Genomic DNA, 13934 nt, shown 5'->3' on the forward strand with positions numbered 1-13934 from the left:
GGAGTGGTGCAGCTGGCCTGACTGGTGGGTCAAAAGATCTGGCACTGGGTCCAGATGCCAAGGCTGCTCCAAGAGGTAATGATGCAGGAACGGAAACCATATCTGTCGAGGCCAGTAAGGGGCAATGAGGATCATAGTGACTCTCAAGGCAATAGCTTTCTGAATTAATTGAGAGATCAGTGGAAAAGGGGGGAAAGCATACAGAAGTCCCCGGGGCCAATCGTGGACTAGAGCGTCTCTGGTGGGTTGGCCTGGTAGAGGGAAGAGGGTGAAGAAATCGTGACACTTGCTGTTTTGGGGAGTAGCAAAAAGATCGCAGCAAGGTCAGCCCCATCTTTGAAAGATTTCTTCCAGCACTGATTTTTTTAGAGACCACTCGTGAGGCATGAGAATAGCCCTGCTCAACTTGTCCGCAATCACATTGGACATCCCGGAAATGTGCGTTGCTATCAGAAACCGCTGAGAAGAGATCGCCCACTGCCAAAGTCTGAGTGCCTCTCGACATTAGGGATAAGACTTGGTTCCACCCTGTTTGTTGATGTACCACACTACGGACTTGTTGTCCGTCTGAATTGCAATAGTCCCTGTGGGAAGAGAGTCCTGAAGGGCTTGCAATGCTAAAAGCACTGCTCTCATCTCTAAGACATTTATGTGCAAGTGGCACTCGAAAGATTGCCATGTGCCCTGGACTGTCCTGCCCTGATAATGCCCCTCCACCACCCGATCAGGGAGGCATCCGTTGTCACCGTGGCGATTGGGGGGGAGGGATGAAGGGTCTGCCCTGAAGAACTTGAGGTGATGCCATCCCCCAAGACAGGTGATTCTTGCATGATTGGGTTAGCAGAATGATGTGAGACATTGGGAGCTGTTGGAAGGACCATTGAGAAAACAGCATCCACTGGAGGATCCGCATGTGAAAATGAGCGAGGGGAAGAAGTGTAATGGTAGCCGCCATGATTCCTAATACCTTCAAGACAACCCTGGCTTTGATTTTGTTGCATTGAAGCAGAAGATAAATGTTTGCGGATATCTGATATTCTTTGCTCTGTCAGTCTGGCAGAAAGATGAACTGTGTCTAAGGTGGCACCTATAAAGGTAATAGACTGACAAGGCGACAAGGCAGATTTTTTGAAATATACTGAAATGCCTAGAGCTTGGCAAGTTTGAATGGTGAAGTCTCTGGATAGAAGAAGTTGACGCCTGGTGGTGGCGGTAAGGAGCCAGTCGTCTAAATATGTAAACACCTGGAATCCTTGACGTCTCAGGTGAGCTGCGACCACTGCTATACATTTGGTGAGCACTCGGGGGGGGGGCTGTAGTGAGACCAAAGGGCAGGGCTCTGAACTGGTAGTGACTGGCTCCCAGCCTGAAGTGGAGAAACCTCTTGGAGCATCTGTGCATTGCACATCCAATTGTCCTGACCCAAGAAGGGTAAAATGGACTGTAGCGTGACCATCCGGAATTTTGTTTTCTTCACATACTTGTTTAGCTTGCTGAGATCCAGTATTGGTCTGCAGTCCCCTGTCTTTTTTGGTACCAAAAAGAATTTGGAGTAGATTCCGGATCCTTGCTGGTCTGCTGGGACTGGCTGGATAGCTCTTTTTGACAGCAACTTTGATATTTCTAACGCTGCTTGTTCCCTTAGACTGGGTGGAACGTCTGGAAGGGATCCTTTGGGTTGGGATGGGATGTGAATAAAGGGGATTTTGTAACCCTTGGATATAATCGACTGTACCCATTTGTCTTGAGTGAGGGAAAGCCAGACTTCTGGGTACAGTGATAATCTTCCCCAGACTGCCTCCGAAGGTGGACAGCCGGGCAGCTCCTCAGGGATACTGAAAGGGTTTATCAGAGAAAGTCTCTCTGCTACCCTGGTTTTGCGGACCACCTCTGCCACTAGGGTGGCATCTATTGTTGTTCCCCCCTCTGCCTCTAGAGGGGAATCGACTTTGTGCATCAGATGAGACTCCTTGTGGTTTGCGGAACCACATTCCCCCCCCGACCTTTGGGATAAGGTCTGGAAGGGGGTAGAAAAACGGACTCCCACGGCAGAGAGAGTCTTACCTTCCTGCTCGCACCTAGTTAATGTATCCTTCACCTGAGGTCCAAATAACGTTGAGCCATCAAAGGGGGAATTGGTGAAGGATGCCTTTAAAGGGTCCGCAAAATTGCAAAGCCGCATCCAGGCATGGAGTCGTAAAGCTACACCTGTGCCTGCGGCCCTACTTGCCCCATCGGCCACATATGAGATAAGCCGCATGGAGGAGTTGACAATCGAATTCAGGGTTGCCAACTGGGAGTTAATTTTGTCTTGGAACCCCTCAGCCGTTGGATCCTGCATAGCATCACCCATATCCTTGAGTAAATCACTCTGGAGATGGGTGAAGTGACACAAGTAGTTCAGCGACTGCATGGCAAAGGTCGCTGAGGAAAACATCCGCTTACCGTACCTGTCCATGGTCCTAGACTCCTTATTAGGAGGATGGACAGGTACCGAAGGATCAGCTAATTCCTTCTTAGTGGCTGCGGCCACCACCATGGCTTCAACAGAGACACCTTCAGATAAGAACTGTGTCTCTTTCAGGGCTGTAATAAATTTTGACGGCCTCCTTGGGGTAGGTTCCACCGAATCAGGGGCCGTCCAAGCCTTCCTTGCCACCACTTCCATGAGGGGGTCAAAGGGAGGAGACACCCAGGAGGTGGAAGGGCAAGGGCCAAATGCCTCAAGGTAGACCGACTCGTCCTCTGAAGGGTTAAGGGTGGGCCAGTTCCCCCTCTGTTTAAGGATTTCAAGGATGCCAGCAAAAGAGACATCCTCAGAGGGGGACCGTGGGGAACCTTCAGATTCCTCCAAGTCGGTGTCTGAGGTAATAGACTCAGGGGAGTCAATGTGCTTCCTCTTGCACTGTCTCTTCTGAGGGGGTTCCCCTGCCGGATCAGGAGAAGCCTCGGAAGAAGAGGATATTCCCAATGGGGAAACCTGAGGGGCTGGCTCTCTACGGTCTGGTACGAGGGGGTGGGTAGAAACCACCGCAGGCACTGAAGAGGGAGGAGCTGACAGAGCCAGCCGTGGGGTAGACACGGTGTCTAGTATGCTCCGCATGACCTCGAAGGCGCCCCGATCAGCCAGGGCTGAAAGTCCCAGCTCCGAGGAGACAAGGACCCCCCCGGCACCGACAGGGACGGCTCCAAGGCCGATGTCGGAGCCAAACTCACCAGCGCCGATGCTCCGAGAGGGAGAACGGGGTCAGACAAGGGTCCGATGCCACTCGCCCCCTCGGAGCTGACTGGGGAAGCTCGGCGCCGAGATCCCTCTAAAGAGGAAATCAGAGCAGACGACAGAGCCGAAAGGGAGGGTATCGGCTCCGACGCACCGACAGCCACGGCTCCGACGAGCCCCGGCTCCGAACTCAAAGGAGTCAGAGGAGGAACAGAAGCAGGGATAGGAATAGCCGCTGACTGTTGAGTAGGGCTATGCAGCATTTAGGCCAGTGCCTCGGACTTGAGAAGTCTACTCACCACCCTTTGTAAGTCATGGTCGGACAGCCTGGAGGACCAAGAGGAATGGGACCTATCGCTCCACTCCGACAGAAGAGGGGATCCCGGGGTCGAGTGGATGGAACCGATGGAAAGGGACCTCGACCTCTTCTTAGAAGGTGGCTCCGATAAAACTATCGGAGCCGACTGAGTCTTAGCACCCTCGGCTCCGGCCGGAGCTGAGGTAACGGTTTGAGTCTTCGAAACATCGACTCCAGCCAATGTCGAAGCAGTCTTAATGCTCCCAGCGGACTGCTCAGAAGCTGGAGCCGACGGCCTGGAAGTCTTTGAAGGCTTCCCTGACGCAGACTTTAATAAGCCTCGAAGAATAAGTTTATTTTTGCGTTCCTGCAGGACTCTTGGGTTGAATGCATGGCAAACAGCACAGGAGTCCTGCAGGTGCAAAGGTCCCAGGCAATATACACAAGAAGTATGACCATCTGTCAGAGACATTTTCTGACAGCACGAGTCACACTTCTTGAAGCCTGAGATCTTGGAGTCTTTCGACATCCTAGAAGCGACTGTATACAAAAAAGACACAAACACACCCTTTAACCAAAAAAGAAAAACCCAATCACACCGAATGACAAAGGGAAAAAGGGAAGTGGGCCAAAGGCCTAGAACTTAAAAAGGGAATAAAACGAGGGAAGACCCGATTTAAACTAAAAGGATACCCTGTATTATAAACTAGACTAAATAAAAAGGATAGGGGTAGATAATTTAATTTTCTAACTAGAAAAGCTCACTAACCTGCCAGAGCTGGTAGAAGAAAGCACCTCGCAGCTAAGCAGCAAATGAGATCTGAGTAGTTACCACCTAGCATTGTGGGATATAGGGGAGCCTCGAGCCGGTGGAATTAGCTCTCGAGCTTTAGTATTGGCAGAGTCGGAGCCGATGAACCCATCCAGCAAGAATGAAGGCGAGATTGACAACTTAACATCTTATGTTAACATTAGTGGGATGGCAAGATAGATATTGGAGAAGAACTGGGTGATATTCAGGGGTAACAGTGAGATTTTTCAGTGTTTTGCTAACACGCGTTGGTTTGTATATAGAACTGACTTCAACTTAAAATATTTGTTAGAGGACCCAAAGGTCCCAGAAAATTTAGGGTACGTTTAAGTGTGGCACCTGTGGTTATTATAGGTACATCCTGGAAGAGAGTGTCATCTGTGAAGGTGACCCTCTTAGGAAGGTTAGATTAACCACAGGAAACTGTGGGTCAAGGGGTCTGGTATACATTGCAGTATGTACAAGATGTCAACAATTTTACATTGGGAAAACTGAGAGGCCCTTCCGAAAACACAGTTACGAGCATCTATATGCAATAAGAACCAAAAATGAAAACAATGGTTTATCAAGGCACTTACAAAATTCCCCCCTTTGCAGTGAATTCCAATTCAGTATTTTACAGATAGTGAAGGAAGACATTAGAGGGGGACATTGGCAAAATAAACTGGAAACAATGGAATTTTTTTGGCAACAGAGGTTAAATGCCAATACTAGTCCGGGTATTAATGATTGCTGTTCCCCAATGCCCATTTTGAAATACAAACCTACTATTTTAACATGACTGTTTTAGTTCCTGATTTTTTTTATCACACTGGACCTTTAAGTAGTGATGATGTCCCTAATTTTAATTGATGGGAGGTGTTGTTTTTTCTCTATTTAAACTACTTGCAACTCTGTGTATGTTGTTCTGATGAAGTCTTGAATTTATATGGACAAAAGCGCTTGACTGGAGTGTTTTTTACTATTGTATTGAGTTTTTATCTGTGAAGTACCATTAAATTAGTCTTACTACAGGCTTTCTGTGCAATTCTTTACAAGGTTTTTGGTCCTCAATCCCTTTATCATCAGCAAATACTCATTCCCATCTGGCGACAGTAGTCAACATGACCAAATCACCTAGAGCCAAATGTTTATGCTGTCACGTGGCTTGCCTTGACATTTTAACAAGTCAAAAAAAAATCTAGTTTTATGCTGTTCAAATAATTACTCAAACTGTGTAACAGCAATAAAATAGGATTTATGTGGGTTCTACTACAAGCACTAAAGCTACAGTCTCCTGAAGACCACTGTCAAGAACCAAGGACTACAGCCTTGTGGCTCATACAGGCTGCCGCTTGCTCTCAAACTCAAATATGAGTTTAGGCAAGTAGCCGACATACTTTATCCAAAAAAATAATTTTTGAATTAGAGACAGGTAAGTGTGGCAACCAGAGGGAAGGAGTGGGAGGGGATTTTAGAGTTATGGAACAGGAAAGAAGTTCTAGGGTTAAGGAGTGGGTAGGAGTTTTCAGTTTAGGGAGACGAAATTTTAGGTTCACAGAGGAAGTACAGTTTTTGGGTTAGGGAATGGGGAATCATGCTAGGAAGTGGGTGCAGATCAGAGTGTGTATGTTCCTTTAAAAGCTATTCCAATCAGTGAGCACATGTAAGCAAGAGTGCCATTTTGTAGTGAGCAGCCGAGGTGTAAGCATGCATGTGTGTAGTTAGTCAGTTAGTTCAAGTTTAATGTTACAGTTTTCCATCCTGATGTGATGGTATGTAATAAATTACTTAAATGAACACCAAGCCTCGTCTTATTGAATATGCAGAAGACGAGCGACAGGGTGTTAGAAGTGGGGTGGGATGCAAAGTAAAACTTCAAGACCATGAGGCAAGCTGTTACAGGTGGAAGAATATACAGGAGTGGATCATCCCTGCTCAAATGACCTACAAACAGGCCAGAAAGACAAATCCAGATACTAAAACTTGTTTAAATGATTTTTTACTCTACAAATACAAAAAAAAAGCACCAAAACCATTCAAAATGACTTTCTAATTAAACAAAATGTTCAAAACTATGCTATATTGATAAAAATACTCAATGCTTATAAAAGTGTTTGAAATAACTTACAAATCACATAAAATATATAAAAAATGGAAAATGACTGCTGTATTCTTTCACTATGTGCTTCTATTTCGTATTAACTAAAGCTATTTGAAATATCCGAAGTGTGCAAAGTGTTGGCCAGTGTGTGCAGTATTTAACAGAGTTATTTTGCAGAATACAGTCAATTCAAAGAGTTTGTGGTACAGTTGAATATTTTTTCAAGTACCTGATATATGTGTGCGCTCATATGAATATAATTACAAGAGCAATTTGCTGGCATGGCAGAGGGATTTTGCACACCCGGTACATTTGTATTTGATAATAATGTTGCTGAAAACTCGAGTGCGTTTGACCACGAGTAAGATATTTTCATACAGACTGCTTTTTCTGATAAAGACACATGTACAAAGGCATTTATTCTAATTAATTTAGCTGGTTCAGAAGCCATTGAAAGGGAGCATTCATTTGTGTATACCCCAGCTGTGTATACTGGGGAGGGGAACCGTCATATAGTGGTATCGGCTGAAAACTGAGAAGATCCCCTGAGTGCTTAAAATGTAAATTTAGAGACTTGTGTAACCTCCAAATGAATATTACAATGCAAAAGCACATATTTTACACAAGAAATCAAAAGCCTGGTGAACCATTTGCAGCATAGATAACCGATTTGAGAAACATGGCAAAAAACGTGCAGATTTGGTGATTTAAGAGCTGAGTTGATAAAAAGACTGGCTTGTGTGTGGTATTAAAGAGGATGTAGTGAGAAACATTTTGCTTTGACACAGTGATTTAACTTTGAATAAGGCAACAGAGATTTGTCAGCTATACGAGTTCACAGAAAAGCACACGGAGATGCTTATAATGGAGAAATGCTTGCTTTCAGTGCCTTCCAGAGCTAATGTTGATAGTGTGTAGCATGTGGTTAAAAGATACAGACCTAAGGGCATGGCCCCACCCCAAGCCGTTCTAGCAAGTTCCAGGGCATGCTCAGTGAAGCAAAAGAGATGAGTCGGCAAAACCTGCAGCAAGCCTCAGTCAACTGTTGTAATTGTGGAGGTAGCCATGAGCCCAAAAGAGAAAAGTGCTTAGCTTTTGGTCAGCAGTGCCACACATGTAAAACGTGGAATCATTTCAAAAAGTTTTGTACATCAAAAGGGGCACATTCTTATTAAGAGAGAACATTTCAAGAGGCAAGTTGATCAACTAGAAAGCTACAACCCTACTTTTGATCTTGATGGTGTGTCTGTGCTTGGTAAAATCGATTTGTTGGCAAAGAATGAAATATTTTGTACTGTTTTGATTAATGGTTCAAACTGCAATGTTATACCAGCAAAAATGTTTGCCAGAGTAAGAGCTGGCAAGAAGCTTGATTGGGCAAAGTGTGGGAAGCTTGTTGCTTATGGTGGTGAAGAAATTCAAACTGAAAGCTCAGTAGTGCTTTCATGTTACTCTGCTGGGAACAGCTAGGATTTGCAATTTTATGTAGTCAAAAGACATGTGTGGTCATTGTTAGGCCTTAGAGAGTCTGACAATGGGACTGCTTTCATTTAATAGAGAAGTCCACCATATAAGCATGTGTAACAATGAAAATTTCACACAAACTATTTTTACTGACTATGCCGATCTTTTTGAAGAAAAGTTAGGCAAACTCCCAGTTGTGTACTTCATGAAATTAGTCCCTGAAGTAAGCCCAGTTATCAGACCAGCAAGGAAGGTTCCAGCAGTCTTGAAGGCAGAGTTAAAGTTGAGCTAGACAGAATGGAATGTTTACGAGTAATTCGTCCAGTAGATGAACCAAATGAATGGGTTACCTTCCATGGTGGTAGCTCATAAGAAAAACCCAGACGACATTAGAATAAGTAGTGAAGACTTGAACAAAGCACTAAAATGATCCCATCATTCAGTGTGTACAGTCAAAGTTGTTGCTGCTGTTATGCCAAATGCCACTGTTTTTCCTGTCTTAGATGCAAAAAAGTTTGTTTTTGCAAATTTTGCTTGACAGACAATCTTCAATGCTCACCCCTTTTAGTATACCATTTGGAAGGTACAGATTTTTGAGAATGCCATTTGGGATGAATTGTACCAGTGAAGTCTTTCAACGTGCAATGGAGCAAATATTTTTCTGGCTATCCACGTGTTATTGTAGATGATATTCTTCTAGGAGGCAATGATTAAGTTGAACATAACAGAAACCTCAGGAAAGTTCTGGAATGTGCTTGTGAAGTGAAATCTTAAACGGAATCCACAGAAGTGCAACTTTAGGTTACAAGAAGTTACTAAAGTGGGTCATTTGTTTACTAGTTCAGGCTTACGACCATACCCTTCCAAGTAAGCTGCAATTCTTGAGATGCCAGCTCCAGACAATGTCACCGCCTTACAATGTTTTCTTGGCATAGTCAACTATTAACATTCACTCCAAATCCAAAGGAACATTCAGCACCTCCCAGAGAGCTGACATACAAAGATGCAATCTGGTCCTGGTCAGACTACCATCAAACTGCATTTGATGTCCTGAAGCAGAAAACTGTCAGTCTACCCACTTTAATATTATGATGCTCACAAACCAGTAACTCTTTCCTGTAACGCTTTGACGTTTGGTCTTGGTGCAGTCTTCAAGAGGGTAGACCAGTAGCCTATGAATCTAGAACTGTAACAGAGAAAGAGCTCTTGGCAATTGTGTTTGCATGTTCGAAGTTCCACAATTATATTTATGGCTAACCTATCCAAATTGAGACTGATCACCAACCTTTGACCACTATTTTGAAAAAGCCAATGCACACTGCTCCTGCAAGACTGTACTTGTACAACTTCAGCATCATGTGCTGCAATTTTCACTTGGTCTGCACAAAAGGCAATCTACTTTATCATGCCGATACTTTATCCAAATCACCTAGAAAAAACACTTAACAGCATGAAAGTGAAAAACCTGATTTTGAGGTCATGGAAGTGAGAAATTTTTCTTCCACGTCTTGATGAGCTTAGAACGCATACAGCTTCAGATCCAATTCTCCAAAAGCTTAACCACTTTATCAGTCGAGGATGGCTGTCAAAGCAATCTTGTTTAGCACTAGAAGTGCACCAGTATTTTCCTTACAGAAATAAGATTTTGATGGACGATGGTATCATCATGAAGGGTCCAAAAATGATTGTTCCAAAATCCTTGCAAGAACAGTGTATTAAAAGTTTGCATCATGTCCACCCAGGAACTGATTCTACCAAAAGAAGGGTGAGATGACTAGTATTTTGGCCTTCTATGTCAAAAGACATTGAAAAAAAACTTTCACCTTGTTCTGTTTGTAAAGTACTAAACTGCATCAACAAAAAGAACCACTTCAACTAAGCCGGATTCCTAATCTACCATGGTCGACAATAACTACGGATATTTTCGAATGGAATGGTCAACATTTCTTGGTATTAGTAGACTCTTATTCAAGTTGGTTCGAGAGTGATCTACTTCCTAATCTCACACCCATTACTGTCATTACCAAGTTGAAAAGACATTTTTCTGTCCATGGTAGTCTGCACAAGTCAATTCTGACAATGATGCCAGTTTACAAGTCAGCAATTGAAAAGATTTGCTGAAACACAAGATTTTGTTCATGTTACGAATAGTCCTTAATACCCACAATCAAATTACTTGCCAGAAGATGCAGTTAAAAGTGCAAAACAGCTGTTGGAAAAATCTAGACATGACAATACTGATGTTTTTCCAAGTCTGCTTAATCTGGTTCACCTGCCCACAGGTTAATGTCAAGACAAACCAGAACCACACTGCCAATCAGCAAGAACCTAACTCCAAGTGCTAAAAAAAAAAAAGGATTTGACCACATTGAACTTGTGAAACATTTATGTGAAGAACCGAGATCATACATAGAGTCACAAGGCATGGAATTCCTATGGAGTTGGGAACATTTACTACTGGTGTCCAAGCCAGTGTTGCAACATTTTACTTGTAACAGAGAGACCAATTCTCAGAGGGATTTATCCAATGTTCCTGTTCCAGACATTTCATTCTCTTTTCCTGCTCCTGAAACTATCCCTGAAAGTCCTCAAGAAGAATATTCTCCAGCAACTGTCCCCGTTGTTAAACCCAGCTCTAATTATTGCATTACAAGGTCAGGTCATATCTCAAGACTTACCCTCAAATACACGGCAACCTGGACATTAATGTTATTTGTCTATATCTGTATAACTTGCATGCTCATATGACTGTCAGTTTATTTGCATGACCAACTAGTCAAAGAGAGAGGGTGCAGATCAGAGTTTTATTCCTTTAAGAGCTATTCTAGTCAGTAAGCAGATACAAGCAAGAGTGCCATTTTGTAGTGAGCAGCCGAGGTGTAAGCATGCTTGTGTGTAGTAGTCAGTTTGTTTAAGTTTAATGTTACAAACACATCAGGATGGAGAATGGTCTGCAATAAACTACTTAAATGAACACCCAGCCTAATCGTCTTAATGAATATACACAAGACGAGTGACAGTAGGTAGGATTTAAGTTAGGGTTCTGTTTGGGTCATCTGATGCATAGGAAGGCTAAACAGTTAAGTAAGATCGAGCTAGTAAGAGTTTGAGCACTTGCCTTTTCAAACAAGTGGCAGAAAGCAAGGGTGATACAAAATTAATAGCACAAAAGTACTTGTGGTACACCCATTTATGAGTAGATCAAAATGACTTTGCTCATGCCCCAGATGAAGACAAGGTCATATATTTTGCTTTCCACAACTAAAACATGCCAGACATGAGTAAAACCAGGACAACTTGTATCTGAAAATAGTTTATTGCTATTTTGCATACTGTCTGACTGCAGCCTTTTTTCTCAGGATCAGTTCTGAGGAGTCAGTCAGTCAACAACATGTCTAGTAATGTTAGAAAAGTAGAAATGTTGGAGTGCAAACTAACAGCCTTCCATTAATTTCAGAAAAGTTTGCCCTTAAATAAGAAGTTATGTACTCACCATAACGTTCCATCTGAGTAGGTAGCTTCATTTGACTGCAACCTGTGGGTCTTGGATCCAATATCGGATCCGAGCTGGCAACTTGTTTCAAGCTAATGGATCCGAGCTCCTAGCTCCTCCCTTCACCCATAATCCCCTGCCAACCCTCCATGACCTCAGATCGAGTTTGCCCCTCAATATGTACCCAAAAAGGGTATCCAACTAACATAGATCCGCTGAAGGCCAGGGGGAAGGAGTGGGGGATGGTTGCAGACAAATGAAACTACCTACTCAGATGGAATGTTATGGTGAGTACATAACTTCTTAATCTGAAGTAGGGACTTCATTTGTCAGCAACCTGTGGGACAGAGTCCCCAACTACCTGAATCTTGGGTGGCCATCATGGAAGGATATTACGGAGCACCGCAGAGCCAAAGGATGCTCTCCCTCTAGAAATCACGTCCAGTTTGTAGTGGTTAATAAAGGTATGAGATGAGGCCCAAATGGCTGCCAAACAAATATCATCCAATGGAACTCTAGACTTGAAGGCCGCAGAAGTAGAGATGGAACGAGTGGAATGTGCGCAAACTCCGTCAGGTGTGGGTCTCCCAGAGGCTTGGTATGCTAATAGGATACATTGTGAGATCCAGCATGATAGAGATACTTTTGACATTGCTTTTCCCAAACTAAATTTGGCAAAGGAAACGAACAGCTGGTCGGATTGTCTATGACCAGCTGTTCTAAGAGTATAAAAACGTAGCTGCCTATGAACATCTAATGAGTGCAGCTTGTACTCTCCTTTATTCTGATATTTAGGGAAGAAAACCGGTAAATTTATGGATTGATTTATATTGGTTTCTGATGCTATTTTGGGAAGGAAAGAGGGATTGATCCTGAGGTACACTCTGTCCGGATGAAAGATCAAATAAGGAGGCTTCACAGAAAGAGCTTGAAGCTCCGAAACTCTTTTCGCAGAAGTAATGGCTACAAGGAATGCTGTTTTCCAGGACAAGAATTTGAGATCTACTGAAGCAGCAGGTTCAAAAGGTGGAGCAGTCAAGGCTTGAAGAACTAGTGAAAGATCCCAAGGTGGTACGGCTTCTTTATAGGGGTCTAGGCAAAAAGGTGCCCTTGAGAAAGGTTTTACACAACTTGGCCGACATCAAAGGCCCTGTATCATGTCCCACATGGTAGTGGGAGATGGCAGCCAATTGCACTTTGACAGTTGAGCAACTAGCGCCTTCCTGAAAAAGTTCAGTTAGGAAGTCTAATATGGATGGAAGAGGAGCCATAAAGGGATCTAGATTATGATGCTCCACCCAGATGGAGAAACGTTTCCATTTACTGCGGTACACTTTCCTGGTGGAGGGCTTATGCGCTGCCACAAGGATGGCTTTGACTGGTGAAGAGATACCGGGAGTCCTAACTAGGAGTGGAACTGGAGCAACCAAGCTGTCAGCTTCAGACTGTCCAGATTTGGGGTCGGTAAGTCCGACGGATGGGAGATTAGATCCGGACTGGGATCCAGAAACCAAGGAGGATTCACTAGGTGAGACCACAGATAAGGGAACCAAATTTGCCGAGGCCAGAATGTGGCAATGAAGATCATCCTGCTCCCCAACCGCGAGGTTTTCTGTAAGAGTTGCAGCATCAGGGGTAGAGGAGGATAGGGCCAAGCATGCACCAGAGCGTCTCTTGGAGTTTCCCCTGGAGGGGGAATCAGAGCAAAGAAATTGACGCATTTGGTGTTTGAGGGAGAGGCAAAAAGATTGCAGCAGGGTTGCCCCCATATTGCGAATATCTGCTTCGCTACTAGTGGGTTGAGAGATCACTCGTATGGGGTAAGAAGGGTGCGACTGAGTTTGTCCGCTAGAATGTTGGTCCGCCCCGGAATGTGCATTGCAATCAGAAAGTGGTTGGTGGAGATCACCCATTCCCACACTCTCATGGCTTTGCAGCATAGAGGGTAAGAACTGGTTCCCTCCTGTTTGTTGATGTACCAGACAACCGACATGTTGTCCGACTGAATTGCAATCGTTCCTACGGGGAGGAGATTCTGAAGTGCTTGCAACGCGTACAGCACTGCTCATCTCCAGAACGTTGATATACAGGGAGGTCTCTGTATCGTTCCATGTGCCTTGGACCGTCCTGCCTGAATAATGCCCCCCCCACCCGAGGCGGGAGGCGTCCATGGTCACCGTGGCGAGAGGGGGAGAGGTGCAGAAGGGTCTGCTCGTATGGAGGTCTGGAGCATGGAGCCACCATAATAGAGCCCTCCTGCAAGCCTTGCTGATAGCAATGGGGTGATGAAGAGGAAAAGACAGAAAGGACCATTGTACTAGAAGGGTCCATTGCAGTACCCGCATGTTCAGACGGGCGCATGGGAGGAGCGTTATCGCTGCTGCCATGGGGCCCAGTGCCCTCAGGACCAATTCCGCTGGAGGGGTCTCTGATTGGAGGATAGCCCGCACATGGAGTTGCAAATTCCGAAGTCGTTCTGACGTTAGAAAGGCTCATAGCTCTCTGGTGTCTATTCTGGCTCCTATGAATTCTATGGCTTGTGTCAGGGCCAGAAAGGATTTGTCG

This window comes from Protopterus annectens, chromosome 2.part0, assembly GCF_019279795.1.
Source record: "Protopterus annectens isolate FY-2018-M chromosome 2.part0, PAN1.0, whole genome shotgun sequence".
Taxonomy (NCBI): Eukaryota; Metazoa; Chordata; order Ceratodontiformes; family Protopteridae; genus Protopterus; species Protopterus annectens.